Source organism: Silene latifolia, chromosome 11 (genome assembly GCF_048544455.1).
Source record: "Silene latifolia isolate original U9 population chromosome 11, ASM4854445v1, whole genome shotgun sequence".
Lineage (NCBI taxonomy): Eukaryota > Viridiplantae > Streptophyta > Magnoliopsida > Caryophyllales > Caryophyllaceae > Silene > Silene latifolia.
Genome location: NC_133536.1, coordinates 163,522,559 through 163,540,071, shown reverse-complemented (window position 1 = coordinate 163,540,071; position 17,513 = coordinate 163,522,559). Strand labels below are relative to the sequence as shown.

General features: G+C 43.1%; 2 non-coding genes across 2 annotated transcripts; both read left to right on the top strand.

The window, feature by feature from the left end:
- The first annotated feature begins 325 nt into the window (after nt 1-325).
- On the top strand, nt 326-434 carry LOC141615857 (small nucleolar RNA R71). Its single transcript, XR_012530249.1, has one exon. It is a non-coding gene; the product is annotated as a small nucleolar RNA R71 (small nucleolar RNA).
- A 15,110-nt stretch (nt 435-15,544) lies between these two features.
- LOC141615980 (small nucleolar RNA R71) lies at nt 15,545-15,650 on the top strand. Its single transcript, XR_012530362.1, has one exon. It is a non-coding gene; the product is annotated as a small nucleolar RNA R71 (small nucleolar RNA).
- The last annotated feature ends 1,863 nt before the right edge of the window (nt 15,651-17,513 follow it).

The following is a 17,513-nucleotide window of genomic DNA, read 5'->3' as shown; positions in this document are numbered from 1 at the left end:
TTCTCTCAATTCCGCGGTCTCATCTGAGTTATGAACAGGAATTTCAATTTCTCTCTCGGAAACCTTAGAATTCTCGAGCTTTTCGAGCCGGGCTGTAATAGAAGCTATGAGTGTCGCAACGGCACTCATTTCATCACTTTGCTTTCGCGAGTTTTCACGCGAACTCCCAAACTCAGCTCTATGGACTGCCATCTCCTCAATAGTGTTCCAACCTTTATTCTGACCAGTATTATTTTGGAACCTACCATTCGCTGCTGCATCCAGGATAACCTTGTAGTCATCATATAAAGAATTATAGAATAAGTTGCAAAGGTACCACTGCTGGAAACCGTGGTGAGGGAAAGACCGAACCAAACTCTTGAAACTTCCCCATGCTTCACAAAATTCCTCATCAGGTCCTTGCTGGAAATTTGTAATTTTGCTTCTCAAGGCATCAGTCTTTGCGAGTGGGAAGTAATTTTTGTAGAAGGCTAATGCTAGAGATGTCCAATCTGTGACTCCAGTTGCTACCCTATCGAGGTAGCGATACCAATCTCGCGCAGAATCCTTCAAGGAGTATAAGAACATCATCCCCTTTACTTCATCTTGGGTCACCCCAGCCGGTACAGGTATGGAACTGCAGTAGTCTGTGAAAATTTCCATATGCTTCAAAGGATCCTCGTCCGGTAGACCAGCAAACTGATTTTGCTCCACTAAATTGATATAGGAGGAGCGGAATTAGAAGTGACCATGAGTAGGGGTGGGTAAATCGTATCCCTTTAGAACATGCTGCACTTGTGGCTGAAGATTATCATATATTGTAGTCATGATCGCGAAACGGAGAGTACTCAAGCCTTCCTCTCAAAAATCTGTCCTCTAACTGTGCAAAAGCAAAACTAGAAGCAGGAGTAAGCAACGGCCTCAAGGAACCAAAGTTCCTTGAGACAAGAAAAATAAACTAAAAATAAAGCAAACAGAATTACACCGTCTCCCCGGCAACGGCACCAAAATTTGATACCGTCGTTTTGTATCAAAATTAAATTTATAAATCCGAACTAAAACTATAGCTAGTGATAGTAAGGGTCGAACCACAGAGAGACAAGATCAATTCTATTTTCTATTTTTAATCTATTGAAGTAACAATTAAATGGGAGTTTTGAATTTGTTTGATTCTAAAGGCTAATTGGCAAAATAAGAAATTTCTCAAACAAGATAAAAGGGAGATCAGGAACTTCGGTTCACCATGGCTAAGGTCAGGTCAAAAAGGTAGCAGAGGTCCTGTAATACAGTCTCAGGAAATATGAGCAAGTCTTTCGATCAATGCTCAAAATTAACCTTACGGTCTTCTAATTCCCTAGAATTTCTCAAAACTTTCGCTCAAAGGAAATTCCAAAACTAATGAAAACCTAACCTACTAATCTTTCAATCTAGCAAGACGGGTTTATCAAAAGAAAATAAGATCGATACGGGAGAAATCATACTAATAAATTTGACCCTAATTACGCCATGGCTCACCTAGTTCCCAATCAAGATAAATAGCTATGCATGATTAAAACTATAACAATTGCAAAATTAAAGACAAAGAATAAAATTGACATGATTGAAATTGAATTTAAGATGAAGGATTAAAACTGAATTACTTAAATATAAATTGGTAACAACAAGAATTAAATTGACAAGAAATAAGAAAAGAAGGAAATTGAATTAAAGCTTACTAAATAGTTGATGAACAAAGCAATTGAATTGAAATCCGTAGTCTACACTTTCTTGTTCCTAAAACTAGATCTAAAAACTTCAGTTGTTGAATAATGAAAAGCATAACCTAAATTATTGTTGCCTTTTTCTGATAAACGTTCTCCCAAAAGTTAATTACAAGTGGGCTTTAAAAAGTCTAACGCATAAAGTAAATCACAGGTTCGCGGCTTGGTCGATCGACCAGGTGGCACGGTCGATCGACCAGCCAGTACAGTGTTGACTCCTATGCTGAGCTTCCACGGTCGATCGACTGGAGATGTTGGTCGATCGACCAATCGACGCTGTGCAGTAACTTCTTTTCTCTTCCAAACAGCCTCTTCACTCCATGCACGCATCCCGAGGTGAACAAGTCCGAACTCCCATCTTCCAAGTTTCCATAAAGTTGCTTCCGGAGGACGATTTAAGCTTGATTTAGTTTACTTCCACTCATTCCTACAATAAATCATAGAAATTCCAAAGTAAACCGTTTCGGGAGAAATAGTAGCTTTAAGCTAACAAATATGCATAGAAATACGTGCCAAAACTGCAAATAAAGTGTATAGAATATGCAGGTATCAGCTATCTACCTCTTAGTTGATCACTTTGTTTCTTTCCGCTGCAAACTTTTTTCTTCTCTACTCGATTGGTTTACACTTTTGGTCCACACTAAGCTTATGCGTTATGATGGATGGGTTTATTCCTATCATGTCATCGTGTGACCATGCAAAACAATCCATGTTATCCTGCTCCAATGAGCACGGTTCTTTCTGGGTGCGGCTTGTCCAGGTTGATTTGATCCAGATCTTCTGCTGGGGGTTCGATGTATTCGTACTGGATAGGCTGCTTCTGTAATTGTTATGCGGGAGGGCTGGCAGTGCACTTAAGTGCCTTCTTATAGCAGCCTCTAGCTTCCTCCTGGTCTCCTCTTATTGTTTCTACTCCTCATGGTGTGGGGAACTTTATGCACTGGTGATATGTTGAGGGGACCTCCTTCATCTGGTGCAGCCATGGTCTTCCCAAGATGACATTGTAGGTGGAGGGTCCGTCTATAACCAGGTACCTGACTTGCTTGTTGACTCCCCCCACATAGGTTGGGATGACTATCTCGCTCAGTGAGCTGGTTGTTTCCCCGCTGAAGCCTACTAGAGGAATAGTCTATGGTTTCTATGGTTTTCAACATGATTAGGTTGACCGAGCTTCCTGTATCTACCAAGACCTTCCTAACTGTGCAATTGGCCATTGATAAGGTGATAATAAGTGCGTCGTGATGTTCTCGCTGGTCGTATGTATCTCCTTCATCAAAGCTGACCGCTGGTAGGTCACTGTGAGAAATTCTGCATGAATTGGCTGGCATGTCTCCTTTGGTCTTGGTGGCACGTCTCTTGGCTACTGAGTATGACAGCCCGCTTAAGTCTGAGCCGCCTGTTATCACGTTTATGATTTTAGTGCATGTGGGTGGGTTTGCAGGCTTGGCGGAGCCTACTTTATCCTGCTGCTTGCCCCCACGTGGTAATAGGTGGCTCAGCTTTCCTTGTTCGTACAGGCGCTTAATCTCTCTTCGTAATGTGTAGCAATCCTCAGTGTTGTGTCCGATATCACGATGGAACTCACACTTCTTCTTGCTATCCTTTCTCCATGCTTGCTCTCCTACTGGTGGGTTGGGCCACCTGACTCCATCTCCCATCTCCTTGAGTGCCTTCAAGATTCCCCCGATACCTGTAGTAAATCCATAGTCTGAGTGGGGAGTTGTTGATTTTCCTCGATTCTGTTGACTCCCCTTCCATATGGTCTGTACCTCTCATCCTTCTTGATGGTGGTTTGCTTTCTTCCCGATTTCTCCACGGCTAAGGTACTGGAAATACTTGGCGTGCTAAGTAAGCTGGCTCTGGCTAGAATATCTTCCTCCAATCTGATTGCGGCAGCTGCCTTCTCCTGCACTGCCTCGAAACTATGGCAGGGATGCATAGTTAGCTGCTTGTATAGGTCGGATTCGTGGTGGAGGCCTCTTCTGAAGGCTTCTACTGCTGTTGAGACATCGCACTCTCGTACTACTACCTTCTCATTGTTGAACCTAGTATTGTACTCTCCAATGGTCTCTCCTACCCCTTGGACGATCCTGTACAGGTCTCCTGTATGTTTCTGTGGTTTTCTGCTACTTGCGAACTATTGAGTAAATGCGTTCACCAATTCATCAAATGTAGATATCGACCTGTTGGGTAGGCTCACAAACCATCGAAGTGCCGGTCCTGTTAGGGTGGACCCAAACCCTTTGCACATGCAAGCCTCCTTGACTTACCCTACAGCTGTTACTGTCATCATCTTCTGCTTGTACTGGCTTATATGATCAAAGGGATCTGCTATGCCGTCGAAGAGGGGCATATTTGGATATGTGAATCCCTTTGGCATGGCTGTGATGGATATGGTGTCCACGAATGGTGAGTCGGCATAGCGGTCTAGTGCTGCTTTCTCGAGTGGGGGTGGCAACCCTGGGACCCTGCTTAGTATTTCTTTTAACTCCAAGTACTGCTAATTTGTTAAGTCGCTCGAACTGGGTCCGCCTTTGTCGGCTACGCCTCTTCGGTTCAATGTACTGCCTCCTAATCCGAGCTCTTGAAGATTCTGATGTGTTCCAGCTGCTAGAGGAGTTGTTGTAACGACTGTCCCCAGCTGCCAGTCTATTTGTTGGTTTGACTCGGATCCCGCTCCAGGTGTCTGATCGATCGTGGCGGGTATGCTGACGGGGATGCCACATGCTCGTACTTCCACACAGCTGGCCGCAGGCCAATTAACCGGCGTGAGGTATCCCAGCCCTTGTGGGGTTATCCTTCCATCTGATGGTATTGTGGACAGATCCGATCTGGTTATCAGTTCAGCCGGTATCTGTCGAAGTGGATTCCTGCTGCCTGATGCCCCATGCGTCAGATCTACTAGTGGAGACTTTCCCACGTCTGCCATGCTTGCTGGGGTGGCAAACTGTTGTTTCAGGATGTCTATCTGTGCCCAGAGCTCTCTGTCCCTTTTTCTTGCTTGACTTGACTTTCTTCCGGTCTTCTCTCATGTTTTCCATGGCTTTCGGAGATTCTCTACGAGTGAGCAAGATTTGTATGGGACTAGGTGGTGGGGTGAGGCCTGAGCTTGACGTTCCTTTATCCGATCTGGCCTGGGTTGCGACTGCAGGAGTCCTAGGAGGAAGAGAGGTTTTTGCTGTAGGTATGATTCTTGAGGTGTGTCCGGGAGCCTGTGTAGCCACTGTTGATGTTGGGTTTTTAGTAGAGGGCGGTGGTGGCAATGGTTGTCTGCTCCCTGACACGGCGTCCGATGCTTGCTTATCCTTTATGTATCTAGAGTATCAACGATTGACGACCACAATGCCCCACGGTGGGCGCCAAACTATTTAGGTATTTTTTACCAAGTTGATTGATTAGGGTCAATGCAGTCTTACTCGTTGGTCGATTGTATGATTGTTCGTATGTTGATAAGTAAAAAGAAAAATAAGTACGTAATGTAAATTGACACGTGAGATTTGGTGACGCGGAAAACCCAATGTGGGAACAACCGCGGGAGGGACGGTACCCTGCCAAATATTGCACTACTTGAATAGGAGGATGATTACACTTGAGGCGTAAAGCTAATCCTGCTGGCACTAGGCGTCAGGCCTGCAAGATCTTGGACGGATGTATATTTGAGTATAATAAAATGCTAATGCCGTGGTGTTGATGTGTTCTTGAATGTGAATGTGTGAATGTCCTTCTTGATTTGCTTACTTGGCTATTTATAGGGTGAGAACCCTAGATATGTCCTACTTTGATTATGGAAAGGAAATATAATTTCTATAAGAACTCTTTCCAAACTCGGCCGCCTTTCCCAATTCTCCCTGATCTCCCTAACTTCTCCCTAACTTTTCTTTCCTTAATCCGGACGCCTTCTACGATGGGCCCCTGATCTTCTCTCAGCCCGTTTCCCCTTTTTCCTATTACGGGCTTCCTTCCTCCTTATTACTCCTCCCATAACCTTTTATTTTATTAAGTGGGCCTTCCTTATTATGCTATTTTTAGCCCAAACAGTGATTACAATCCAAAACCAAACTGATGAAAGTATAATACATGTTCCCCAAAAACCAAAGGCCTAATAGCTAAACAAAATGTCTGACAACAGCAGAAGACTCTTCTAACTACAAGTGATGACTCATCCCAGCTAGCCCATAAGCACCATATCAAACCTGCTCAACAACTGCTTACCATCCCCGAGTGGATCACCACAGTTTTATAAAACAAATACGGGGTCAGTACTAATCACACAATAATATAATTACAACCAGACAAGAAATCAACATAGTTCAATCGTCACATCAACCAAAACTCCATCACCAACTCCTCAATACTGATTACACACTAAAGTGTGTAGCCCTGCCAGAGTACCCATCGCAACAGGTTACTCCTCGCCGCCAGTGGGGGACCGCAGCCTTTCCCACCTAAGCCCCGCTCATCTCTATCGAGAGATAAACCCAAATCCATTAATGTGCACATCCCTTATGTGGCGGGTTCCACAGAAGGCGAATCATGGGCGTGAAGCCACTCCCGCAAGTGACTCTACTCAGCCAGGGACGCACCCCGAAGAACACAGACAAATACAATCAACAACAACCAAATCCAACAACCGTCACAATACGAACATGATACTTTAACAACAATCACAATCAACAGCAAACCATATTATGTGACTAATACTGAGTAGGGAGAACCCTACCTGGAATGCAAACACATGCAGACGATCTCAACAGCTATATCAAAACATATCCTCTATGAATCCTCCTCCTATCACATAATTACTACTAGCACAACTAACCATAAAAACCCCGAATCCCCCAAAATTAGGGTTTAAACAAAATTAAATGCTATAAAATTGGTATGCAGATCTTACCCTTTGACGCAAGGATCACAAGGACACAAAGAACGATGGAATCCGATATCTCAAGCTCCGGGATTTGTCAATAACACGGATGAAGCGAACAACGTAGTTTCAATCTCCTTTTTAAGTTTATTAAGTTTGTAAAAGTGTTTAGGGAAGAAGACGATATGAATTATATACTGATACGTCTGTCGTGTACCTATCAAAAATAAACTAACCAAACTAACTATATAGCTATGGAAGTCAGGTCGATCTCCTTAGGGAGGCAAGATATCTGTAGAAGTCCATCTATTTGGTCACAAATGGGGGGGGGGGTGTTTTAATTGGTTTTCTAAACTAAAAGGTTTAAAGGAAAGAGAAGCAGAGACAAGAGTAGTAAAGACAGGAAAATAGAATTAAACTATCAGATAGAGAAGGGTCATGTCAGGATTTCGGTTCACTACGGTAGTCCAGTGACTCAACTGTAAACAACTTAGACAAATTAATGCGAGACGGATATGGAAAGGTCCTTTCGGTCCACTTTCTACCCTAAACTTCCACTAACTTAACTTCCGTCCTCGTGAGGGTAGTCTACTGTTCATAGCAGGCCTATTTAGTCCAATCTTCCGATCCAGGATTAAATTTAGCCAGATTAAAGGGTGACTCAGAAGCGTGCACTCAACTAAGTCGGTAAAATACAGTTAAATTGCTATGGTGACAGAATCTCACAATTAACTCATCTAACCTATTTACTACATCGTCACATTTCTACCGTAGATCCCCTAATCCCAACATGAAACAAGTTTAGCTACTCATATCGCTATTTAAACTATCAAAACTAACAGCAGATAAATGACCAGCATTCAACATATTAAAACGACAATTAAATTGCATAAAAGTAAATTAGGGCAGAAATTAAATGAAGTAAAAACAAAGAATTAAAGTAAACAAAAGAGCGGTTATTATTAAGAAAGGAGAAAGAGATTACAATCGTGCGAATCCGGCGTAAAGAACGACAAAATCCAAGCGAAATAATCCCGAAAACAAAGTTACAGTGAAGTATGAAAATGATAGATGAAAAACTGAGTAAAAGTGTCGATGATAATAGAATGATAGCTAATGACCTAGTAACGTAATGCTTAAATAGAAAATAAACTAAGTCCAAAAGCTAAAACAAGCTTACGGGCTAATTAAAGCCCACGCCAGCAGAAACCACTCGATCGAGTAGAATAAATCCACTCGATCGAGCAAAATACCAGAAAATCTACTCGATCGAGTAGATTAGTTACTCGATCGAGTAACCTCTCTTTTCAACACCTCTTGATCGAGTAAATAACTGCTCGATCGATCAACTAAGGCAATAAAAACAACTCGATCGAGTAATAAAACCACTCGATCGAGTCTTCTTCCTTCAAATCAGGCCAATCTCGTCACTGACTGCCTCGTAAATCGTGCCTTCACGCATTCCAATGCAGTATCTCACTCTGGAAAATCCCGTCTCCTCAAAATGCATGCAAAAAGGACGAAAAATTGTACGATTCCACTACTTTCGCATTCATTTCTACAAAACGGACAAAACGAACCAAAGTAGCCAATTTGGGGCATAATACTATATAAACAGTACAAAAATGCATGGAAATACGTGCTAAAATAGGCTAAAAAGACTATACAATATGCACGTATCAAATCTCCCCAAACCGAACCTTTACTCGTCCTCGAGTAAACTAAAATGCAACTAATGGAACGGAAATGATAACTCAGAGCTAGCTTAACTTGTCTACTTGAACCAATTTAATGCAACAAAAACTAATAGTTATAGCTAAGCAGTCAATATGCAAACGAGTTGTAAGCTGTTCAGAAATATAGCCAACCTATCGACCTTGCAAGACCAACAAAGTCGGACTCTCTCGTGGTCAGTCTTCTCTCATGAAGCAAAGGGTGAATGTTATATATAAAAGAGAGAAGGAAAGACAGTCACTCACCTAACTGCGACCTACATAGCATGCATGCAACAGAAATGAAAGACAATTCAAGTACTAATGCACACACTCCAACCAATAATGTCCGTCACAGCTGAGGGCTTACAAATAATATGGGAATAGTGAGGTTCAGGTGAGAAAAGGCAAAACAAGTTATGGTAATGTGGAGGTAAAAGCGTCAAGCTAGTTCCTAACAGGACCATAATAAACCATCCGAATCTCAACTGACTGAAAAATAGAGTACAAGTGCCCTTCATTTGGCATACAGCTCACTAAACTAAAACACAATCTCCTCAAAAATAGGGAATAAGAATGGAGGAGTTAGACGGTCACAAACTTTCCTTTTTAACACCGTCTAAAAGAATCAAATGAAACAAAACAATTATTTTTCAAACTCCTTTTCTTTCTTTCTTTTTCACGTGAATCAGCTTTTCTTTTTTTTTTCTTTTTTTTTTCTTCTTCTTTCACGTTTCAGCTTTTTTTTTGCATTTTCAATTCTTTTTTTTTCTTTCTTTCTTTTTCTCCTTCCTCTATTTACACCAACTCCATACAAAAAGATACGGGCCAAACTGCAGACGGAAAATCATACCACAAAAGACATACTAAACTAGCTTGACTAGGCAGGCTCAGTTTAGGATGTAGCTAATGGGTCAAAAAGGCAAGTTTTGGCTTAAGTGGAGCTAAATGGGTGAAAAATATAAGGAAAAGGGGAAATTTGCAAGCACCTCCCTGCATGTGACACCAACCACAAACCCGAATGTGTGCATTTGACAAGAAATTGAATGTCATAAAAGTGCAAAAACGATGAACATGCTATGCAAGGAGTACTACACTCAATTCCTAATGAACTGGTCATGAATGTCACCAGTTATGGGCTCTAAAACTCAGAATTTATGGAGTAGTTCGCCAATTTATCAGGTCAAGTCTAAACAGTCAGCTATATTTGAACAGAAACTCGTAGACTATGCGTATGACAAAGCTAATAACTATCAACAGAAGTGCAAGGCTCAAGTAAAAATGACAAGTTATAGTGCAGTTTCATTACGGAAATCTACCGTTCTGACTCAACCTATATGCAAAAATAAACGTGAATATTTTTGAATTTTTGAAATTTTCTAATTTTTTTTTCGTTTTTTTGATTTTTTTTTTTTTTAATGAAATAAACAAACAATACAAGCTGAAATAAATAAACGTGAATGCAAAACAAATGCAAATGCAGACTCAAAAGGATGCAATACCCTCCCCAAACAAAAATGGACAACGCCCTCGTTGTCCTCCAGCATAGACGAGCAGATATATACAGGGGAACGGGAATATACAACCAATAAAGAATAAAAAACAATAAAATAAAAAGGAGACAAAAATAAAAGAGTAAGATGTACATACAAAACACGAATTTCCCCAAACCAGCCAGAAAACTGGGGAAGTGAGTAGACTAGTAATTACTCATCAGCCTCGTCGTCACGGACGTCCTCCACCGTGAACTCCGGATCCTCCTCCTCCTCTCTCCTCCTCCTCTGCTCAGCTCGAGCTCTCTCCGCTGCCACCTCCGGGTCCTCATCCTCGTCCTCCTCCTCCTCAGCAGACTCCGGGTACCCCTCAGCTGGGTACCGGTAAAAGGAAGGGTGTGGCCAACCCTCTGGGATCGGACGGTGTCGACTCAAGTGGTACTCGTATAGAGGGAACAAAGTCAAAGCTAAGTCCCGCTCCATACGAGCTTGTCGCTCTGCAATCTCAACTAACAAACCATCACGACGCCCTTGGTCCATGACCGAGGACGCCTCAAAGGGTGGTGGAGGTACAAAATTAGCCGGTAGGACCGGCTGTGCCTGTGTCTGGTCGGCGGGTGCGGGAGTAGGAGTAGGAGTAGGGGTCGGGATGGGAGTAACCGTGGAAGGCTGGACACTCCCGGAAGGTGTGGACCCCTCTCCAGTCTCAAGTCTACGCCGCTTCTTGGCGGCGGGTAAAGTGGGAGGTGATCGGAGTGGAAGGTGGTAGACAGGCAGTGGTGGAAGTCGGGCGCCCCTAGCGACAGTAGGAAAAGGGGCTAGAAGGGGGAGAGTGTCACAAGGTAGGTCCACAGACAAGGAACCGTCTATCTTCCATGTCTGGTAGTCTGTGGTTAGCCAATGCTGAGAGTGCATGGCATCCAGGCTCAAGTACCTCTCTCCCCGGAGGTACGGTAAGTCACGAGGCCAGACGGGGAAATGGAAACGGGCAAGAATGGTGGCCATGCCACCGCAAGCAATAGATCCCGTGACCTTCAGCCCCTGGGCCTGGAAGTACTGGGCGGTCAGGTAGGCGATGTTGAGGGTAAAAGGACCCTCGCAGTCAATGTTCAGGTAACCGCCTAAGATGGAGAGCTCGTTGTTGTTGATGTTGTTTGGCTCCTTTCGGCCAAAAATGGTGCTCCCCATCAGTCTAATAAAGTAACGGGCAGGGGGAAGGTGGACCTGTGCTAGCTTTCGCTCGGGAAAGGTGGTCTGGGCCAAGGTCCGCCAAAGCTGACGAATGACTCTCCTAGGGGCAGTAGCGTCGCCCGTAGAGGAAAGGCCAAGTCTGCTACCAAACTCTTCCAAAGTCATCGAAAAAGTCCGGTTGAACAATCGGAAAGACACAGAAGGACTAGTAGGGGCAGCTCTGTGTGCCCCGGAGGAGAAGGTGAAGGAGCTGAGGAACTCAAGGCTCAGCTCCAGGAAGGTACGACCACTCATAGTAATGAGTCCGGCCATCCCCGTGCTCCATAAAAGCTCACAAACTGACTCGTAGATGCCGAGTCTATCAAGTGCCGGTTTATCTAAAAACCGGGTAGGTAAAAGCTCACAACCTAAGAGGTTATAAAACCTCTTACGATGTACACCATTAACGAAAATTACCTGTGGGTAGTCGGGGTGAGAGTCGAGGGAGTTGTCCCCTCGAACAGTGACCGTGCCAGAAGGAGCAGCTGAAGTGGAAGTGCTAGGAGCTGGCGTAGAACGGGAACGTCCATGACCTCGACCTTGGCCTCTAGAACCCGAAGTAGAAGCCCGTCCAGTGACGGTGCGAGGAACTAGGGTCGCTCTAAAGGCAGCTCCAACTGCAGGTGAGTCTGCCACATGTGTGCTCACCGTGGCTGGAGTAGAGGTTGTGGCTGCTGTGACCATCACTGAAGAAGAAAGACTAGCAGCAGTGCTAGCAGTGGTGGTGGCTGTGACTGAAGTGGCAGCCGAAACAGAGCTAGCAGCAGTGCTAGCTAGCGTAAAAACAGTATCGGCAGCTGAAACTAAGAACACAGAAGTGTTGGCCGGTGCAGAGACGGTAGTAACAGCAGGGACTACCGTCTCAGACAGAGACAAAGACGGACTAGCAGAAGAGCTCGACGAGGGCATTGAGCTAGAATCCATCCTAAACAAATTGGGCAGGGGAATTGGATAAGAATAAGACATGAAACAGCGTGAAACAGCATGAATTCGGCATGAAAATTCCCCTAACCAGTCGAAAAAATTCGACTTACAGCACAAAAATTCCCAACTTTCCTCAAGAAATTCTAATAAAAGCGTGTAAACAGCGATAGAGCGAGGTGGCAGGCATCAAAGCATGAAATTAAGCAACAACTGAGGTAAATTAAGCATGATAGCATGAAGACCCAGTTAAAAGTATGAAAACCCAGTCTGACACTCGAAAAATTTCGATTGTACAGAACCTTTATCGCATATTTCTCACAAAATTCGAAATTAAACATGTAAAAGCAATGAGGCATGGGAAATGATCATCAAGTAATACAAAGAAGGGCAAGCAATGAAAGTTATAGTCGAAAAACTCGACTAAGCAAGGAATTTCGAAACCCTAACCTAATTCACCTCATAAAAATGCGAAATAAATGAAATTAAAATGCAATGAGGTGTAGGAATTACATACTTGATGCTAGAGGTCCTACAAAGAACAATTAATCGACAAGAAATAAGCAAATTAGGCGATTTTTGAACGAAAACCGCGGAACCCTAATTCCTTCAATAAATCGAGGAAAGCAACACGAATCAAGAGGAAAGTAGAGGGCTTTTGTCGATTAATTAAAAATGAACACAATGTAGGTGACGGATTTGGTAAAAGGGCAAGAAAAATGGGGGATTTGGGGGTGTTTTTAATCGCAAATAGGAAGGGAGGTCGAAAAATTGGGGGTAAAATGAAATAAGAATCAAAAGTAAAGGAGTTAAAGGAAACTCCCTGCGTGTCAATTCCCATTTTTCTCGATCGAGTGGTTTAGAACTGCTCGATCGAGGACTTTAATGATCCATCTACTCGATCGAGTATAAATTTACTCGATCGAGAACTCCCCATTTCTGCTTTACTCGATCGACTGATATGGCATTACTCGATCGAACAGAATTCACTCGATCGAGTACAAAAAGTACTCGATCGAGCTCTTTTTCTCGTGTAAGCTCCTGAATTCGTCATTCTTCCTTTAAATTTGCGTAAAATTCCCCAAACCTGCATAAAAACACTTACAAAAATATCCCAAAATACCAAATACGCAAAGTAACAGTCTATAGTCTCTGTCTACACTAAAAATTGTCTAAATTCTAATTGTCCTAATTAAAAGCAATAAAAGAAATTCAACGGAAATTCAAAATTTGTTTATACAAGTTAGTACACGGGGCATTTCCCCGCTCACTTCCCAAAGTGCTTTCAGTAGCCCCTCGGAGGGCTCCTGACTGGAGGACGTCACCTCAGCAACATTGATCGTCCTCTTCAGCTTCCATGAGCTTGAACTTGAATCATTAGGAGGAGAATAGTTCACATCCACATATGCGCGAACTTTTCTCACCCTTGCTCATTTCTCACCGGCTTTAACACCGTCACTCCCACTTTGCCTGACATTAATTGCACAATGCCCTTTGACAGCTCCTTCATTGTTTTCATCTGTACCTGCAGCAAGGAAAACAGACGAACTTTCTTCCTTTTTGCTCTCAACCTGAGGCGGAGGGGTCACATTAGCAGCACAATGCTCCAAATTTTCATTTGGAGTGTCAATAATAGGGTCAATAGAAGAGAGGGCATTGCAAGGCTGAGCTTCCATGGGAGCCCTATGGAACTTAGACTGATAGAATATCAGCTCCTCGTCCCCAACCTAAAAAGTCAATGTCTTGCCCCCGACGTCTATTACTGCACGGGCAGTAGATAAAAATGGCCTTCCTAAAATAATAGGGGTATGTGCATCTTCGGGGATGTCAAGTACAACAATGTCAATGGGAATAAAGAACCTCCCGATCTTAACAGGTACGTCTTCTATTACACCTAGTGGCCGTGATATGCTACGGTCGGCCATCTTAACAGTCATGTTGGTGCAATTAAACTTTGTCAAACCAAGTCTCTTAGCCAGAGACAACGGTAAGACACTCACGCTAGCGCCAAGATCGCATAACGCGTTATCAATCAAATGGGTACCAATATGACACAGAATCGAAAAACTACCCGGGTCTGACTGTTTGGGAGATAACTTATTCTGAACTAGGGCCATCCCTACCTCAGTCAAGGCTACCGTCTCATTATCACTAATGTGCCTCTTACGCGATAAAATTTCTTTCATAAATTTAAGGTAAGAGGGTACCTGTGTCAGCAGTTCGGCGAATGGCACAGTGACCTGCAAGCTTCTCAGGATCTCGGCAAACTTGTCGAATTGTTGATTAGCTTTAGTACTCTGCAGACGCCTCAGGAAGGGAACCGTGATGGGTATCTCGAGTCCCTTGTTTCTCTCTTCCAACGTGTCAGCCGGATCAAGCTCCATATCCTTTGGACGCTTCTTTCCTCTCGAATGGGGTCTTTCAGGCGATTTCTCACTCGATCGAGCACTAGTAGGCTCTCGATCAAGCTGTCCATTATCCGTACTACTCGATCGACCAAAATTCCCATTTGATCGAGTAGTTTCTTCAACGGAGTCACTCGATCGAGTAGAAATTTCACTCGATCGAGCAGTTGCTTTTTCCTGTTCACTCGATCGAGTAAAAATTCCACTCGATCGAGCACTTTCTTCAACAAATCTACTCGATCGACCTCCAGAAACTAGTCGATCGAGTACCTTCTTAGCCGTAAGCTCATTTCCATTGGCAGATCATTGTTCATCAGTTATACTTTCCTTCCTCGGGTCTGATTTCAACACTTCCGGTCCCTCATATGAACGATCGCTTCTCAAATTAATTAAATTTACCGTCTCATGTGGATTTTTGTGAGTTTGTGACGGTAAATGACCCGGTTTCCTTGTGGACTGGTTAGCGGCTAACTGGGCAACTTGAGTTTCAAGTGCCTTGATAGAAGCATCTTTTTGTTGGTCGCTTAACTTCCACTACTTTGTCAAAGACTGCAACATAGTCTTAAACTCACCTATCTCACTTACCCCACCAGAAGACGAGGCACCTTGATTAGGTGCAGGAGAGGAAGGAGGCTTCTGAAAGCCTTGTTGAGTCTTATGTGGAGGGACATATGACTGCGGCTGGTGCGGAGCAGGGGTAGGATTGAGCACATTTTGACTAGTCTACCTCAAATAGGGATGGACTGCCCCTTGGTTATTATAATAGGAACCCCCTCCTTGCCTGTATTTTTGAAAGGCACGGACTTGTTCCTTCTCTGTAAGACAGCCAATAGCAGTGTGACCGTCGTTCCTACCACAACTCTCACATGTGACGGTCTCCCCTCCAGTAAGCATATGGACCGTCTGAGGCTCCCCAGCAGAATGTAACTCCAACTTATCAAATCTAGCATTCATGGCTTCCAGCTGAGCCACAACTTGCTTATCGACTGCATGAACTGTTCTAATACCATCCCTCGGGTTTTCATATTCATCACTGTGGTTCGCCATCTGTTCAATAAGGGCCCATCCCTTATCATCGTCGGTATTCTCTTGGAATCTCCCATTAGATGACGCATCAAGTATGGCTCTATGATCATCATACAGCCCATTGTAGAACTGGTTAGACAGAAACCACGGGTCAAAACCATGGTGAGGAAGAGACCTCACCAACTTCTTAAAACGGGACCATGCTTCATAGAGAGTCTCATCAGGTGCCTGCTTAAAACTCGTAATCTTTGCCCTCAGCTGATTGGTGCGCTGAAGAGGGAAATATCTCTTATAAAAAGCAAGAGCAAGGGTTTCCCAGTTTGTAACCCCCTGCGGCCGTATGGTTCAAATCAGTCAGCCACTCCCTGGCTGCATCAGTCAAAGAAAAAGGAAACAGAACCTCCTTAATCTTGTCTTGAGTTACCCCCTTTATGGCGGGGATAGTAGAACAGTAGTCCGTAAAGACCTCCATATGCTTCCACGGGTCTTCACCTGCCACATCTCTATAGAGATTTCTCTCCACCATATTGATATAGGAAGGACGGATGTCAAATGTATTCCCATCCTCAGTCTGGAGATTGAAACCTTTAGGAATATACGATGCTTTAGGCTCCAAGTGACTAGCAATGTTCGGCATCTTTACTGGTTGATCAGCAGAAATAGGAATGTCTTCTTCTAAAGACTGGTCTTCTGCGAAAAGAGAATGATGTAGCTCTGGCTCGAAAGTACTCAAGTCTTCCTTTCGTGATTTTCCCTGTAGACGGAGTCTATGCTTGAATAGTCTCTCTGGCTATGAATCAGCTGAAACTAACTCAAACCTGTCTGACCTGGGCATAAACAACACTGAAAGAAAATAAATAAGAACGGCCTCAAGGAATAAAAATTCCGTGAGATGGATAAAATAAACGAAACAAAGACAGATAGGGCAATTGCCTCCCCGGCAACGGCGCCGAAATTTGATACGTTTGTCGTGTACCTATCAAAAATAAACTAACTAAACTAACTATATAGCTAGGGAAGTCAGGTCGATCTCCTCAGGGAGGCAAGATATCTGTAGAAGTCCGTCTATTTGGTCACAAATGGGGAGGTGTTTAAATTAGTTTTCTAAACTAAAAGGTTTAAAGGAAAGAGAAACAAAGACAAGAGCAGTAAAGACAGGAAAATAGAATTAAACTATCAGATAGAGAAGGGTCATGTCAGGATTTCGGTTCACTACGGTAGTCCAGTGACTCAACTGTAAACAACTTAGACAAATTAATGCGAGGCGGATATAGAAAGGTCCTTCCGGTCCACTTTCTACCCTAAACTTCCACTAACTTAACTTTCGTCCTCGTCAGGGTAGTCTACTGTTCATAGCAGGCCTATTAGTCCAATCTTCCGATCCAGGATTAAATTTAGCCAGATTAAAGGGTGACTCAGAAGCGTGCACTCAACTAAGTCGGTAAAATACAGTTAAATTGCTATGGTGACAGAATCTCACAATTAACTCATCTAACCTATTTACTACATCGTCACATTTCTACCGTAGATCCCCTAATCCCAACATGAAACAAGTTTAGCTACTCATATCGCTATTTAAACTATCAAAACTAACAGCAGATAAATGACCAGCATTCAACATAATAAAACGACAATTAAATTGCATAAAAGTAAATTAGGGCAGAAATTAAATGAAGTAAAAACAAAGAATTAAAGTAAATAAGAGAGCGATTATTATTAAGAAAGGAGAAAGAGATTACAATCGTGCGAATCCGGCGTAAAGAACGACAAAATCCAAGCGAAATAATCCCGAAAACAAAGTTACAGTGAAGTATGAAAATGATAGATGAAAAACTGAGTAAAAGTGTCGATGATAATAGAATGATAGTTAATGACCTAGTAACGTAATGCTTAAATAGAAAATAAACTAAGTCCAAAAGCTAAAACAAACTTACGGGCTAATTAAAGCCCACGCCAGCAGAAACCACTCGATCGAGTAGAATAAATCCACTCGATCGAGCAAAATACCAGAAAATCTACTCGATCGAGTTTTCAGCACCTCTTAATCGAGTAAATAACTGCTCGATCGATCAACTAAGGCAATAAAAACCACTCGATCGAGTAATAAAACCACTCGATCGAGT